Raw genomic sequence first — 15,827 nt, forward strand, 5'->3', positions numbered from 1 at the left:
CAGTCATCCTTCCCACTCGCCCGAACTCCCACCTGTCGGGGCTCCCTAGGGGATGCTAATGCCACTGGGTTAAGGATCTTATCTCAATTTATTGGGAGACCTCCAGGGATCCAGAGATCCAGTCCCATTACGCCTGCACATTTATTTAATTAAAAACCAGTCCAAATGCTGAGGCTTGGGAAATTGCCGGCCTGCTAATACAAATCTATAAATCCCACTTCCTGCTGCTTCCAGGCTGACTGTAAATACCCTGAAAATGCAGCTTCACTGGAAATGTTTTGACCATTCTGCTTCTGGCTCCACGGGTAGCGATAAATAAAAATGAAAAGTGGTGGGAGAAGAACTGGATTAAATTGATTTAAAGCTTAGCATGGCTCGGCTCAGGGAGAGTGGGTAAGAACTTCTGGCTTGTTCCTGTCATGTCTAACCTGATCCTTTCATTGCTAAACCCGGGCCCTCCGGGTCTGGATAACTACGTCTTGCCTCTGTGATGACTCACCTTCAGCCTCTAGGTGATGGGCACAGATGAGTCACCGTCATTTCAGGAGCAACAGTTGATGGAAAGAACCTCAGTGTTGGTATCTAACCAGGGCAGTTCTATATTCCCAGACCAAAGCAACCCTGAGCCCTGAAGAGGACTACCCAGGAGGTACCCACAGGCAAGGGAGCGGGATATCTGAGACGGAGGGTATTCTCGGGAAACTGGATGGATAGCTGTACTACGTCATGGGAAATTGAAGTCGGGGCCTTCGGGCTGCCTGAATTCTCTAGAAGGGTGGGTTGCCATTTAAGGATGGATACGTTTCCTAAAGGACACATTCCTTTCCTGCTGGTAACGGCTGTAGTGATCCAAAGTGAGGAGTGCGGTGCAGCAAACCGCGCCAAGATGCTGCAATCCGAAGGCCTTCTGACCTGAGCTCCCTGGGAAATCCCTGGGAGATTCATTTGTGAAGTCAGCTCTGAGAGAGGCGGACTCTCAGAGCTGTTGGGGATGCTGCCTGGATTCACGTGGGGCAAGGTGACCAGCTGGTCTACTCTGCAGCCCCAGGGAGGCCCCCCAAGGAGGGGCAAATGAGGCATAGCTGGGAGCTCCTCACCCTGCGGCCTACGCCTGACCATTGCCATCTCCTTCAGGCACGATGACCAGCTCCCACCCAGCCCCACACGGACCTAGGGCTTCCTTTTATGACCATTCAGAGGCTCCCGGCTGCTCGGTGATGACAAAGCCCCTCTGCTCTTAGGTCAGCGGGTAAGGCCCCACCCTGTGCACTGCGGAGCTGCATTCTAGTTGCCTCGCGTGGACTCCCAGGGCTCACCACTGCGATGATTTCCGCCACTCCGCTGACACTGCACACACCCCACAGGCCGTATCCACACCTGCACCCACAGCTTTCCAACGAACAGAACGAAACCAACCGGGTGGCTCTTTTCTAGGGTGGCAAGTACGGCTTGACCACCGCAAAAGGTAGAAATATTTTGTTGACTTCTTGTTTTCCCTTGAATTCAGCTCTATTTAAGCAGAATTATTTTATTGTTTTCCTGGGAGTGTTAATGGCAAAGGAAGTAACTTTCTCCAGGTCATTTAGAATGCGCCCCCCCCCCCCCCCGCCCACCAAGCCCCACTCCAGGGTTTTCCTTCTGAAGATGAGCTACCAAGTCTGAAAGAACCTTCATTTCTTGGTGCGACCCGACTGCCTCATGCAGCAGATGCCAAGCGCCTACTGTGTACAAGATCCCAGTGAGGCTTCTGAGGATGTAAGAATGCCTAAGTTACGGTCTCAGCCCTACAATAAACCTAAATTTCTTGCTGGTGAGAAATGGGAGACAATTACGTGTGTTTATATTCAACTTCTAAATAGATAACTTTATTTTTTTTAAAGATTTTATTTATTCATAGAGACACAGAGAGAGAGGCAGAGACACAGGCAGAGGGAGAAGCAGGCTCCATGCAGGGAGCCTGACGTGGGACTCGATCCCGGGTCTCCAGGATCACACCCCAGGCTGCAAGAGGCGCTAAATCGCTGTGCCACCGGGGCTGCCCAATAGGTAACTTTATAAACCCAATCTGCATTGAACCCTTTGCCATGGATCTGGGGCACCTTTCTGCTGGATTTACAGTGTCATTGCAGGGAAGGAAACTACTTGCCATATTTTGTACACGTAGGGAGACTGCAACCCTTAAGGCAGGAGCCATTACAATTAGCTCCTGGTAATTAATTATGCCTATTTAAGCACAGGAGCAGAGCCGGTGGGCTTGGAGCACCACCCCAGCAGCCCACAGAGGGTTGGGTGCCACAATAGGCCCATTGTTCTGCCCATTGTTGCCTTTGGCTCCCCCTTGGCATTGGTACTTAATTGCCTCCCGACTGAGTAGGTAGGTCTGAACCTGTTTACTGAGCCTGCCTGGCAAGGCTGTAACCAAATGTCCCCAGGCCTCCCCGGCCTGTGGGGGCCAATTAGATCATATTTTCACTCAAATTTTGCTAGCGGTTTGCTCCCCATGCTCACTCTTCATGCTTCCCCTTTCTCAAAGTCTCTCTACTTATTTGGGGTAAGTCCGTAGGATGCATCAAGTGTGCTCAGAAAAAATTTGCAGCTCCTGGGGGTAATGGTTTGTTGATCGTTTGAAACCACCACTCTGCTGGTGCCTGGGGTGCAAGCACATCTGCACAGAGCCCCAGGCTCTGACTCAGCCCCACCCGGCGCAAGGCGCTGAGCTGCGGCCTCTGAGCCTCTGGGTACTGAGGCTGTGCAGAACTCTCCAGTGGCCTGGGATGCATCGTGCCCTGGGACTTGGGCGCTGCCGAGAGTGAAGCACTGCGGGGTCCTCACGAAAATGTTCCTATGACACGGCTTCCATCCGGGACCTGTCCAGTGCCCCAGAGCTGCGCCCTGGCCCTTGCCCCATGTGCAGAGCTCGCCAGAGCCCTGAGAGCCTAAGCTCCTCATGCTGCGGGCACACCGCATTCGTTGCAGAGAAAGGGCAACACCCTCACCCCCCCCCCCCCCCCCAACCCTGGACCATTTTGTATACACTGAGCTGCTCTGCTTGCGCTCAAAGATCTAAAATTCTTTCCTGCAAACAGCACCCTAGCTTCTGGCTCTCGCCTGGCCCCCTAAGGCCTCAAGCCCTGCTGGGCCTCCCTCCGTCATCCTGCACAGCGCCCTCTCATTATGCCCTCAGCACCCATCCCCATTCATTCAACTCTTCTTTTTGTTGTTGTTGTTGTTTTTGTTTTTTTTTTTCATTCAACTCTTCTTGCACCTTCAGCTGAAAAACAAGATGATGAGGATCAACCAGGCAAAGAACCGTTTGGAAACTATTTGTGGTGGGTCCTTGTCTTGAGTGGCTGATCTCTACTTGGGCTTAGCTGGTTCTGCTACAAGGAAAGCACTGAGCCCCTAACATGCATATTCCTTTTTCTGACATTAAACAGAAAGCAACTTGCAGCTTCTTGGCAGCAAGATCCTTTGATTCCTTTTCCTTAATTTCCTCAGAGTTTCCCACGAGGATCATATTCGATAATGTGGTGAAAGTTATACTTAGATGGAAACTGGCCATGTCATTGTAATACAAGGTTAAGACCTTGCATACTGTAGATGCTCAATAGATACCATTACTGAGTGGCTATTGGCCATGACATTTATTATTTGTCTGATCATCCACTCAAAATATACTTAGAAGCACCTAACTCTTTGGCAGGATCTGTCCTAGACACTGGAGACACAGGGTGCGTAAGAGAGAGAGAGCGTAGCGGAGAAAGATACATGCTAAATAAATTAACTAAAAATAATAAGTAGGAAAAGATCAGACCGTGATGAGTGCTCTGCAGGGAACTGATTGGGGCGGTATGGTAGGGTGACACCATGGCTCCTTTGGAGAGGGACACCAAGGAAGGCCTCCCTGATGAGGTGACTGCAAATTGAGATTAGAACAAAGAAGACACTACCCACGTGAAGATCAGCAGAGAGAGGGTTCCAGGCAGAGCAGCAGTACGGGCAAGGAGGTGGATCGTGCTCTGGGAGCCTTGGTGATGGGAAGTGTACAGGATGTCCAGGAAAGGGGAGGATGCTGCCAGGAGAGGTGAGCCAGTCGCCACGAGAGAGACCTAGGTCGGGGAGGGCTCCCCAAGGCAGGAGAGACATTTGGTTTTTGCTCTCAGCAGATGGGAAGCAATTAGAGTTTGAAATAGGGGAGCCACATAACCCAATGTATGTTCTAAAAAGAGACTACAGGCTGCTGTGGGAGGAAGGAACTTTAGAGGAGCAAGAGGTAGCAGGGTGATCAGACAGGAGTGTGACATGGCAGGACAGATGGCAGAGGATGGTGACCAGGTGACTGTGTCAGACCTCGGGAGCACGGACAGATTCAGGATTTGGGGGAGCAAAGCTGACAGGACTTGCCAGTTGGCTGTGGAGAGGGAGGAAAAGATGGGACTCCAGAAGGTCTCCTCAACTGGCAAGGGAGGAGACCAAACCCCTCACCAGCGTGGGATGTGGGTGGCCTCAAGTAGGGTGGTGGTCGAGTATCTGGAGGGTCGCTTATTCTAGGTTTGAGAGGGGAAAGGGGCCTGAGCATCTCCCTCTCTCTCTCTTCCTTCCTCTTGCTCCTCGTCAACCCCTTCCGCATATGTACAGGTACAGGAGAAACATGGAGAAAGTCTACTAGAGGAATCCATTGGTTCCAGATTTTTTTAAAAAGCAGTTTTTGGAAAGCAAACCATAGCCAATTCCACAAGCTAGAGAGTCAAATAACTTAAAAATAGCCCAAGGCAGGTAGAGTGCACTGAAGGAGCCACTAGTTCTGTTTGCCCGATAAAATATCCATGGCAGCAGGAGGGAGAGTTCAGGAGCTGGGCTGGGCATGGGGACTTGTGATAACAGTCTTCACGCTGGAATTCAATTTGTTTTACTTAAAGGTAAACTCGAGTGCCTCCTCTCAGAAAGACCGCCAGCCCAGTCTATCCTCCAAGGACCTGAAAACCTAGACCCGGAAGGAACATTCTGCTCTGCCAACATTCACTGTGTCCCGGTGTGTGCCGACTGCACAAACCCATGTCCATGAAAATAGGAAAAACTTCACAAAAGGGCAAATATATGAAACAAAGATCCTGGGGGAGCTCAAGGAAATTCTAGATCTCTCAGTTTTATCCCTGTACTTACTTTTTAATTAAAGACAATAACTGCTTCTTATAGGTTCTTACTGGCAAATAAAAATGCTGATGTCACGCAAGCCTATGATATGATAATCTTTCCCAGAACAGGGAGTCTCCAGGACTAGATAATCATGGGAACTTTTTCCCCCAATGTCTGCGACTTTCTCCTAATTCTGTCTTAGTCACACGTGGTTACTCATTACCTGGAAGGGCATTAAGAGTTTATTCATGGCCACTGAACATTTCATGCTGCTTTTTATACCAGGAAAAATGCAGATGACTGAGTCATTGCTTTCAATTAGTTTTTCAATTTCACCTGGAGCAAAGTTTTTCTGTACCCATATCAGTTTTATTGCTTTCCATGTTACTCTGATCACATACTTTGTGAGATAATTCAGTCTTTTGCTTGAGGACATTAATAATATGTATTGTAAGTGGGAAGTAGCATTATCAAAGTACTCTTAAAAGGATCTAAAAACGGAAATACAGCAAGATATAGTAACTCACATTCAAGGTCTATAGAGATCTAGTGGAGAGGAAAAGAGAATGAGACAATAAGGAACCTTGAAATCATGACAGAGTTTTGTTACCTCTGGAAGAGCTACTCTAAGATGATTTTCAAATCTAAAGCTTATTTAATTCAACAGAAATTACACACCTCTTATAGGCCCATCCCCATTGTACAGAAAAAGAACATTTAAGTAGCTAGTAAATAAAGTGTGTTAAATACCGCTCGAGTGGAGAACACTAGATACAAGGACCCTGTCTTCCAGGAAACTTCACCTAATTGGGTAAAAATACACACAGGAACTACATTCATGTTCCAGTTCAATGACGAAACGTGGTGGAGCGTGAGGTGGGCTAAAAGGAGAGATGCGGATGGTGCTTGGAAGTCAAAGATATAGAAACGATGCAGCCTGGACTCGTCAGGATCCTGACCTCAGCTAAATGATCTTTAAAGGACGAACATGATTGGATGGGACATACTAGGACAAGGCACTCCGGGCAGTGGGAACAGTGTTTACAAAGGTACCACGCTGGGAAGGATTAGGGTACGTGTGCAGGAGGGGGGATCCACGGCGGGAGGTGGTTTGGCAGAGACACATTGAAAATAACGTCTGCTGACAAATTGTGTCACTTGCTGTGATGGAAAGAGCATCCATCGGGCAGCAACAATGCCTCAGTTCACACGAAGTCTATGTGCACTTGTGCGGGAACTTGGTGGCAAATAAGCTCTCTTATCCGTATTTGCATGAGTCACGCTGGAGCTAGGAAAATTGATAAAGCATCTCATTAAAGAAGTAGGGGGCACTTGGGTGGCTCAGTGGTTGAACATCTGCCTTCAGCGTAGGGTGTGATCCCGGGGTCCTGGGATCAAGTCCCACATCAGGCTCCCCGCAGGGAGCCTGCTTCTCCCTCTGTCTATGTCTCTGGCTCTCTCTGTGTCTCTCATGAATAAATAAATAAAATCTTTAAAAAATAATAAAATAAAAAAGTTGGTAATGCAATGCCTAGGAAACAGGACGAATTGGGATGGACTGTACTGAAGTTATTTAGGGTAAGAAGGGGTGGAATCACCCACCGGTAACAAATTTACCTTCCAGTCCTATGCATTCATTTCCACCCATTGAAGAAGAAGTGATTAGTGCTTCATTTCTGGAATTTAAAAATAATCTCAGTATACAGGGGATTCCTTTGGTTTAGGGGGTTCAGTGGACTTAAAACCAGCATGATAACTTTAGAGACCATCCAATTCTAAATTTACCAGGACCATTCATTTGCCGCATTTGTGATCCTGGATATAATTATAAAGCCAGTTTCTTCATCTCTAAAATGCTTACCAAACTGTCTCTGTCTCAAAAAGCAAGAGGTAAGACTCATTCTCTCTTGCTCGCTCTGTAAGTGGAATAATACCGTAAATATAACCCAACTGTCTTCAAAACCAGAGTTGGCTCTGCTGCTTGCTCCCTGTGTGAATTTGCACAAGATATTTAATTTCTAGAAGCTTCGATTTTTTTCCTTTTAAAATTTGCATAACACTACTCCCGGATAGAGATAGTATGAAGATTAAGACACCATGTACAAAGTTTCTAACACAGAGGCTAGCATTCCAGAAACTGTAGCTATTGTTCTTTTTGTTAAACCTGCATATTTATTTTGTTTGTGAAATATTTTCATCAATTTTACAAAAACCTTTGAAGGTAAGTACAATTATTACCAGGTTTAGAGATGAGAAAACTGAGGCTAAAAAATACGAAGTCCAGGGCCATACAACAGCAGAAGACCAGTAACAATACCATTTCAATGGTATTTGCCCTCTGCTCTAGTTACCTTTTTTTAGTGGGACACACAAACAAAAAGAAAACAAGTTGTACCTGTATTTCATATGATGCACAATGAGCCCTCAATCCATGTGGTTCCTTTTTGAATGCTACGCAGCCAGCAATAGCTCCAGGCAACACTGGGAAGTTGGTTCTCTAGCTCTGTGATGTCCCCTGTAGGAGCCACAACCACATGGGGCTGTTGAGTCCTTGGAATGTGGCTAAAATGAATGGCGAGGAACCACACGCATATAATACACACTGGATTTCAGAGACTTAGTGTGGAAAATATGTAAAATATCTCATTAATAGTCTTCAAATTGATTACATGATGCAATGAAGATCTTTGGGGTATATTTGGTTACAGATTTCACCTATTTCTTTTTACTTCTTTCCAATGTGGCTGCTAAAAATTTTTTAGTCGCAAAAGTGGCTCTTATTTATCACTTGCATGATGTTCCTCTTGCACAGAACCCCTTCTCTCCCTAACCTTCTTCCCTTCCACTGGTATTTCCTGGCCTCTTGGCCCTCATTCCTCATCACTAGGACCCTGAGATCCTTCTCTCTGGAGAACAGTGATCTATCTGCTCCCCTACTTCATGCCAGGGCATTGAGGATCTCTCTCTCTCTGTCTCTCTCTCTGTCTCTCTCTCTGTCTGCAGAAAATCTACTTTCAGAAAAGGTCCTGAAAATGGAAGTTAATGCATCTGGGGTTGGGAGAGATATTAGGGCAAGAATCATAACTTCAAGTGCTGAGGGGTCAGAAGAATAGCACAGAGGAGACCAGGCGTAGGTAGCAATAGGGAGTGGTGGGGAATGTGGCCAAGTGAAGCTCATTGCCTGATCTAAGGAGGTCGGTCCCACTCAGCGCAGGGTGATTATTGCCATGTTTGGGTTTGAGCCCAGTCCAGATCTTTTGATTTTTCAAGAACAATCAGAAATCTACATTCTTACATAATGTCTTCTGATTTTTAATAATATAAAAACTTAACAATTATTTTAAAGGGCCTATAAAATCCTGCCTTAGGGCTCTATTTGGCCCACTTGGCCTCATTTTCTACCATTTTATTTACCTATAGATAAGGGCGACCTGGTGAGATGTGTGGCAAACTGGACAAGTAGTGCTTATAACATGGCCTTTGTGTTTTGGCATTTCCAGAGCTAGAAGAGTCCTTTCCCTTTATAGGTAAGACCCTGAGGTCCGGGGAGGACAAGTAGCCTACTCACAGTCACACTGTCACTCAGGATAAGAATGCCAGGTTCCCAATTCTCTGTCCACTGATCCTTCAAAACAACAGACACTGTCTTCTGTCTGCCCCCAGGTTTGCCTCTGATACAGAATCTTGATGAGCTAAAACCCCACTGTCAGGTGTGTAAGCAAGTCTTCGAGCAGAGTGTTGTGCCCATACTGGTCACTGTTGATAGGGGAAGAGCACCAACGGTTAATATGCCTTGTGAGTCTCTGCCACAGGTCTTAGCTTTTATGCTCCGAGGATACACACTAATCATTTACCCAGAGTGAATTGAAATCCCCGAACGACCCAGGCGGAGAAAAATAATGACAATGCTGAATACTCCCGCTATTTATGAGCAAGCATACATTCTAGACACCTGAGTCAGGCCCCGCAGGGAGAAAAGTTCTTTATTCTGCAGTTGGCGTAGAAAGATTTCCATCAGGGTCACACTTGAAATGCATGAGCCCTCTTCCCAATTTTAAAGTGTGAATAACCTAAGTTGGCCAGTAGAAAAAAATGCAGGTTATGAACTCAGCATTCACTCAACCCAGCATTCGTTCTTTCTGGCCTCTCCTTTTGCAAATATGTTTTATACCACTTAAGACTTAAAGTGCCTGTTTATGTTATTAATAATGGTTCAAAACAAAGGTCAGATTCTGAATAATCTCAGCTCTTGCTTAAAACCTGGGACTTTCTTGGGTGAGGTAAGAGGACCAAGCTTTTCCAAATTACCCAGATTATGATAACATTGCAGAGTTAACTTTTCGGTAATTTATAATACCATGGCTTCTAGGGCTTTCAAGTCTTAAGAGCAATTTCATCTCTACTCTGATATTTGTTCCTGTCAACGGTCTAATGAAATTGGAAGAACAGATTTATTGTCCATCTTTTAGAGATGAGGAAACAGAGTCCTAGGGGACTCCATGACTCAGCTAGATAATGACAGGACCAAGTGTCTCTTGAGCCTCATATACATTACTTTCTGTTATAACTGAAGCAATGAGGATCTGAGAATCCTCTAGCTCCCATTTCCAAGAAGAGTGAAACCCCATCACAACATGGTGTGTATTACTTTGCCTTGGATATTCTTTGGGCAAAAAGGGCGCTTAAACCTTCATATCCCCTAACCTAAGTCAGAAAGATAATCTACAACATTAATTAAAAAACAAACAAATAAGCGAGAACAAGCAAAGAGATTAATTGAAAGAGTATTGAATTTGCCACAGTTGCTGATACCCTGTAATGACATGGAAACATTTCTCCTTTCTTTATGGGTATCTAGACAAGAGACCACATCTTTCCAAACAGGTGGTCTTGACAGGCTCTTTTTCCTGTGACTCCTTTTCTATTTTAAGGAAAATAAAGATATAGAGAGAAGGCGGGGTTGATAAAGGGGTACATAGCCAGCAAAAGGGAAGGCAAAATGGCAAAGACCAAAGAAAAGTTGGGAGAGGGGAGGAGTGGGGGATATAGGTACAGGCCACGGGCAGGACACCAAAAGTGAGGTCACCAGATTGAAATCCGGACTTTCAGCTTCCCCGGGGAATTCAAAGATCCTTTTCAACATCTTCAAATGCTTTTCTCAAGCACGGTCACCTAAAGCGCGTAACAGCACCCTTACTCACTCAATTTATATTTTGTTGTTTGATACTAGTCATCCAACAGTATTCTTTCCTACAGTTTTTCATCTTGAAATTATGGTGTCAATTGCATTATTCTTAAGTAGCCCAGCCTGGGAAGCTCTCCGCTCTATCATGCAGGTTCTACAAGACAATGTGTTCCAAGTTCCATCAACTAAATTAAAAGTGAGCTGCACGAATGCAGCCTGTCAGGTGGGAGTGGTCTAGAAGTACAATGACACCGCGGGAGTAAGTTGCGGATGGAGGTTATACATCTCAGAATTGCTTCAAGAAATTGGGGAAGACAACTAGTACACAGTGTTTTACCAAATTCACTCATCACTGCACCTCAGGGCCTAGCTTGGTACTGGCCACTGGGAGTTTCTGGGTAAATATGTGTCCAAAGAAGTCCCCACATCCTCATGGGGACTAACATACACCTTGTTTAGCACATGCTTTTGTATTTTTAACAAATCAAGGAATAAAATAATTATTTTCTGATTACCACATGGCCCACGATGAAGTGCTTTGCTGCTTTAAAAAAATAGATGTGCCAAATCCTCTGTACTAAGTTATTGGACTGGTCCCAAACCCTGTGATAGCTCTCACACAAGCAAGGGGTCTTTATTCGTTCCAAAAGTCTCTATGAAACCCCCCTAGTGCCAAGCTCTATCATAGGCCCTGCAGGGGCAAAGAGCTGATGTCATGAAGATAAGGAGAGAGACAGTGTACAATATTTCAAAAGTCAAACGACATTTCATTAGATAGTTAAAAGTGTTAAGGAATGAAAACAAAGCAGAGAAGGCAACTAGGAATTGTCAAGAAGGTGGAGTGGCTACAGGAGCCCTCAGTGGGAGGGGGCATTGGAGTGAAGACCCGAAGGCTCTGAAGGGGAGCATTTAAGGCAGAAAGAAGGAGTGCTCAGGGCCTGAGGCCGAAGCATCTCTGATGTGGTCAAGGAGGATGGAGGAGGCCAATGAGGCTGGAGGAGGCCAATGAGGCTGGCAGACTGAGGGGGGAATGGTGGTTAACACAGCCCAGGAGGTGACATTTAATGCGGGTCTTATGTGGAGAGAAAGAAGGAAGGCGTCTCTTCCAACTCTGATACTGTCCTCCCCACAGGTAGGGATCACCGTTCAGCTTTCCTCACCTCCTGCAGACCAGCCATCTGGAAAATATCATCTCCCCCACCCCACCCCGCCCAATCCCAAGGATGGTGATCTCTTTGGCTCGGAATCCACTTTTTCTTACTGGTTGTGCACAACATAGGCATGCATTTGCTTCATCCACTCTGCTCCACTTCCATCCCCCTCACCCCAGCCTGAGAGGCCCCGTCTCTTCTCCAGGCCACTGGAGAAACCTTGAGTGTAACCGTCCTGCATACCTGGCCCAGCCACCTCCCTGATACCAAGAGTTCTGAGGGGCCCCTGGGGTCTCTGGGAACGGCAAGAGAAAGGAGGTGATGGTTGGGGCTCTGGATCCTCATTCCCACTTCGGCCAGCCCGTCCCCTGTTTATCAGAATTAAATACGCTGCCTCCATGGAAGGTTTCTTCATGTTCCTCAAACTGGAAAACCACTGACCAAAAACAAGAGCCCCCACCATGTGGTTCTGTCGCTCTCTTGCTCCCAAACCTTCAACTCTATGCAGCCACTAAAAAAAGCCCAAGCTCCCACTATCCCTGGAGAAAGTGCAAAGTTCTTACAGGGGCCAGAGGCCCAGCCCAGCCTGGGATCTCCCCGCCTCCTCTCTGCTCATCACACCGTCACTCCAGCCAGTCCCAAGGCTTCCCTGGGACCTTCCACGCACACCACCCACCCCTCAGACTCCTGTGCCGACTGTTTCCTCTGCTGGGGACATAATTCTTCTACGAATTTCCCTGGCTGACCCAGCATCTCATTCAAGACTTCAGTCAGGTGCCTGGTCAAGTGTCATCTCATTTTAGCCACCCTTGGCCACCTCCTCTAAAAATAGGACTGCACTCACTCTCTGTTTTCTCATGCTGCTTTATTCTGCTTTGTAGCATCTATCGCTACCTTCCCAGGCGTCTGGCCAATACTCTCCAGCCCGAACCCAAGTCTCTCCCTGCCCCGTCCCCATGTCCCTAACCAAATGTGCTCTTCACCTGCCCCCAGTCAGTGTCGTTGATTCATTTTTGTTGGAGGGCCCCTTGTATCTGAAATGCCCTTCCTGTCATCTTCACCTGACATAACATGCAGTTTTCAAGACCCAGTTCTTCAAAAACACACCTTTTGGAGGCCTTTCCCCAGCACCCTGCCCGGCACGTGTCTCCCTCTGTGGCCCCTAGGGCTCTTGGTCCTGGTGCTCCCAGAGCACCACTCTCCCTGCCTGGCTGCTCCCACCTGCGAGCATGCCGGCGCTCCTGGGCACCCGGATGGTGTGTGTGTGGGGGGGATAGCAGGTGCTCAATAAAAAGGAGAGTTCAGAGCTGCGAGAAAGAACGCCTTCTTGTCGTCCTTACTTTTATTCTGACTCGGATGGAACTATGATCTGCTTTGTCTCTGGGTGCTGCTAACTCCCAGCAATGTGACTGTGACCTTTCCCGGGAGCTTCCGCTGAGTTCTTTCCAGCCTGGCTTTTTCTGGGGCTTCTATTCTCCACCCCCAGCTCATCTCGTAAGTCCCTGCCTTCAATGCTCATAGCTAGAGAGGCTCCTTGACTTGTATCCAAGTTATTTTTTCCCGATCCTAGGCCTCCACTCTCCAAAGTGTGACACCAGTTCTGGGAGGGACTGTGCAGGGGAAGACTTCCGCCCGGAGCACGGTCAGCATGTGAAATGATCTGGGAAGTCCCACAGTAATAACACCCGGTTAGCATCATTAAAGCCAAAGAATCACATATTTCTTTAACTCCTGACCTGTATTTTTCCACAAAGCACCCGTGAATACCCTGAAAAATTATGATCCTGCAGCACATAATTGTGCCATGTTGTCCTGGACGACACAGATACGAGAGAAGATTTGTGAGATAAATTGAGAAATAAGCTGTTGAGGGTGTTGCAACTCCTGCACATACAGAGGTGGAGCAATAATGAGTAGCCTAACAGCATCGAATAATAGCAGTCAACCTATGTCTATGCTTCTGGTGTACCTGGCACTGCTCTAGAATAATCCTCACAAAAACTCCTAGGAGGTAAGTGCAATTGCTATCAGTCCCAGTTTACAGGTGGGGAAAGAAGACACAGAGAGGTTTAAAGAGACACTAAATCCACACGGCTGTTAAGTGGAGGATGAGGGCTCCAATCCCAGGGATCTGTCCCCAGGCCCTGCCCTGAGTCACCCCACTCTAGTGAGGCATGTCACACGGGCCTCCCTGTAAGGCGGGTTTATATGAAACTTTTCTAAGATCCGGCAAGATGTACTCATTTTGCACCCACTATGCATCCAGTACTTTCTGTACCTTGTGTCTTATTTAAAGTTCTCCGTATCCTTATGAAGCAGGAATTATGATCAACAATCCCTATGACTCCTTCAGTGAGTGATTCACCTTTCCACCACCTTTCCACTCACGATGGTGCTCAAAAATGGCACCAGGACCTAATGCGCCCTCCAACCACTTGTTAAGTCTTCCTTATGGGCTACTCCTTTACAGCCATTCCTTCCAGAAGCCTGGGGCTGGAGGAAAAGGTGTCTCCTGGGAATGGGTGGCAAGCTTGGATCCAAATATCCAAATATCCTATATCCAAAACAGCCTGGGATATTTGGAGAAAAGGCAACAGCATCCGCCAAGGGCGCACATGCATCCAGGTACCTTTTCTTTCCTTCCACTAACAAGCCTGTCAGGCCAGAAATAAGAGAATAAAAGGATCGTTCAGCCGTTACAGGTGAGAAGTGTGGCTAATCAAAGACTCGGCGAGAAAGAGGGGAAGGCTTGGTGGCTGGCACGTGTGCACCCTGAGAAAGGGCCCAGGAACACCGAGGCAGATCTTTCTCAAAGCTTCGGGAGGCGGCCTCCTCCACCGCAGGTCACAGGGAGCACATGCTAACGGGGTGCAGGACACGGTGCAGCGAGCACAGCCTTTCTCTCTCCAAAGGGTGATGATGGCAGAGCCAGATTAATCAGGCCAAGCCGAAGGGGAAAGTTCCTGCGGGGCTGTGTCCTCAGCACCAAGGCTGCTGGGGGACAATGGACCCCAGGGGGCCACTGCAAAGGGCGACTTGCCAGGAGTGTGACTCGCCAGGGCGTTTGCATCCCTCAGGGGAGTCCCTGCAGAGCCAGTAGAACAGGGACCCCGGGCTGCCCATCGCAGCTCTGGCCGCCACTCTTGGCCGAGGAAGCTTCATCAAAGTCACTCGGGTATTTTTCAGCCAAGGAAGTGTTGACTTAGTAAGACGACTGTGAGCCTGGAAGACTCTACCCCATGTTGCCAGGTGGGCAGCTCTGATGTCCTTGGCTCTGGAGCCCCCACCAACTCCCGAGGAAGCCCCTCTGGGAAAATGGGGCGGGGGGATTCAGTCCCATTTAAGGAGAGATCTGCAGCTGTGGATGCCTCTTGGCTAAATTGGGTGAGTCCCAACCACAGCTTCTGGAAGGAAACCAGCAGGGCTTGGTGCTGGAGCTCCAGAGAGGAAGCCCAGCTGCTTCCAGTCCCCACAGGCGGTGGCCTTCCACACGGAGGGGCAACTCGAAGTCCTCTGGGCTGTAGATTCCTATACTGACTAGGACCAGCTAGGGCCAGGTGGCGGTCAAAGGTTTGTTTGTTTGTTTTTTTAAGATTTTATTTATTCATGAAAGACACAGAGAGAGAGGCAGAGACACAGGCAGAGGGAGAAGCAGGCCCTGGGCAGGGAGCCCGATGTGGGACTCGATCCTGGGTCTCCAGGATCAGGCCCTGGGCCAGGGGCAGGTACTCAACTGCTGAGCCACCTGGGTGGCCCATGGTCAAAGGTTTTAAGGAAAGTTTTTTCTTATTCATAAAAGACTCCTCTGTGGGCTCACCCAGGAGTGCCTGCAACCCGAACTGCTCACACGGGCGGAGATGCCTGGTCTGAGCCTTGCCTTCTGGTCCTGCTGCTTCCTCCTCGAGTGACAGGACAGGTGTGGCCCTGTTCTCGCTCAGGGAGGGAGCCCTGGACTGGCAGGGCCTACCCCTGGGCAGGGCGGAGCCGGCTTACAGGAAGGGTAACAAACCTCGAGAGCCTTCTCTCTGAACATTCTGGTTTGTTCCCTTTTTCACGCTGCTTTCTCTTATATTTTTTTCAGCTGAGACTTACCAACGTCAGGATAGCATGTTCCTTTAAAAATTAATTTAAAAGGTGCCACTTGGGACCCCTGGGTGGCTCAGTGGTTGAGCATCTCCTCTGGCTCAGGTCGTGATCCCGAGTCCTGGGATGGAGAGCCTGCTTCTCCCTCTGCCTGCGTCTCTGCCTCTCTCTGTGTGTGTCTCTTATGAATGAGTAAAAAAAAAATCTTTAAAATCAAAAAATAAAAGGTGCCACTTTTCAGTCTGCAAAAAGCAAAGCTCTTCTTGTTCACT

General features: G+C 47.8%; 1 protein-coding gene and 1 long non-coding RNA gene across 10 annotated transcripts in view; one reads left to right on the forward strand and one right to left on the reverse strand.

Annotated features, from left to right (window-relative positions):
• Positions 1–15,827, reverse strand: part of ITGB6 (integrin subunit beta 6) — a 128,893-nt gene that overhangs the window by 99,039 nt on the left and 14,027 nt on the right. The gene's annotated exons all lie outside the window — the stretch shown is intronic.
• On the forward strand, positions 1,332–5,040 carry LOC140598173 (uncharacterized). Its single transcript, XR_012000295.1, has 3 exons — positions 1,332–1,465; positions 3,272–3,329; positions 4,920–5,040. It is a non-coding gene; the product is annotated as an uncharacterized lncRNA (long non-coding RNA).

Source organism: Vulpes vulpes, chromosome 3, assembly GCF_048418805.1.
Source record: "Vulpes vulpes isolate BD-2025 chromosome 3, VulVul3, whole genome shotgun sequence".
Taxonomy (NCBI): domain Eukaryota; kingdom Metazoa; phylum Chordata; class Mammalia; order Carnivora; family Canidae; genus Vulpes; species Vulpes vulpes.